This window comes from Arachis hypogaea, chromosome 12 (assembly GCF_003086295.3).
Source record: "Arachis hypogaea cultivar Tifrunner chromosome 12, arahy.Tifrunner.gnm2.J5K5, whole genome shotgun sequence".
NCBI classification, from domain to species: Eukaryota; Viridiplantae; Streptophyta; class Magnoliopsida; order Fabales; family Fabaceae; genus Arachis; species Arachis hypogaea.
This window is the reverse complement of record NC_092047.1, coordinates 58,552,359-58,553,646: the sequence shown is the minus strand read 5'-3', so window position 1 is coordinate 58,553,646 and position 1,288 is coordinate 58,552,359. Positions and strand designations below refer to the sequence as shown.

Sequence of the window (1,288 nt, the reverse complement as noted above, 5' to 3'; positions counted from 1 at the left end):
CTTTCTGAGTTCAGATTTTTCTCTTCTTCTTTTCTTCTACTAACAATAAGGAACCTCTTTACTATGACATAGAGGATTCCCCTTCTTTTCTTGTTTTCTTCTCTTTCTTATGAGCAGGAACAAGGAAAAATGCATTCTTGTTGAAGCTGATCCAGAACCTGAAAGGACTCTGAAGAGGAAACTAAGAGAAGCTAAATTACAACAATCCAGAGACAACTTGATTGAAAATTTTGAACAAGTAAAGGAGATGGCAGCCGAACCCAACAACAATGCAAGGAGAATGCTTGGTGACTTTACTGCACCAAATTCCAATTTACATGGAAGAAGCATCTCCATTCCTACCATTGGAGCAAACAATTTTGAGCTGAAACCTCAGCTAGTTTCTCTGATGCAGCAGAACTGCAAGTTTCATGGACTTCCATCTGAAGATCCTTTTCAGTTCTTAACTGAATTCTTGCAGATCTGTGATACTGTTAAGACTAATGGAGTAGATCCTGAAGTCTACAAGCTCATGCTTTTCCCTTTTGCTGTAAGAGACAGAGCTAGAATATGGTTGGACTCTCAACCTAAAGACAGCCTGAACTCTTGGGATAAACTGGTCACGGCTTTCTTAGCCAAGTTCTTTCCTCCTCAAAAGCTGAGCAAGCTTAAAGTGGATGTTCAAACCTTCAAACAAAAAGATGGTGAATCCCTCTATGAAGCTTGGGAAAGATACAAACAGTTGACCAAAAAGTGTCCTTCTGACATGCTTTCAGAATGGACCATCCTGGATATATTCTATGATGGTTTATCTGAGCTATCAAAGATGTCATTGGATGCTTCTGCAGGTGGATCCATTCACCTAAAGAAAACACCTGCAGAAGCTCAAGAACTCATTGACATGGTTGCTAATAACCAGTTCATGTACACTTCTGAGAGGAATCCTGTGAGTAATGGGATGCCTATGAAGAAGGGAGTTCTTGAAGTTGATACTCTGAATGCCATATTGGCTCAGAACAAAATATTGACTCAGCAAGTCAATATGATTTCTCAGAGTCTGAATGGAATGCAAGCTGCATCCAACAGTACTCAAGAGGCTTCTTATGCATAAGAAGCTTATGATCCTGAAAACCCTGCAATAGCAGAGGTGAATTACTTAGGTGAACCTTATGGAAACACCTATAACCCATCATGGAGAAATCATCTAAATCTCTCATGGAAGGATCAAAGGCCTCAACAAGGCTTTAATAATGGTGGAAGAAACAGGTTTAACAATAATAAACCTTTCCCATCATCCACTCAGCAACAG

At 39.8% G+C, this 1,288-nt stretch overlaps 1 non-coding gene across 1 annotated transcript; it reads right to left on the bottom strand.

The window, feature by feature from the left end:
* Positions 1-643: 643 nt before the first annotated feature.
* LOC112731230 (small nucleolar RNA R71) lies at positions 644-751 on the bottom strand. Its single transcript, XR_003167019.1, has one exon. It is a non-coding gene; the product is annotated as a small nucleolar RNA R71 (small nucleolar RNA).
* Between the last annotated feature and the right edge of the window lie 537 nt (positions 752-1,288).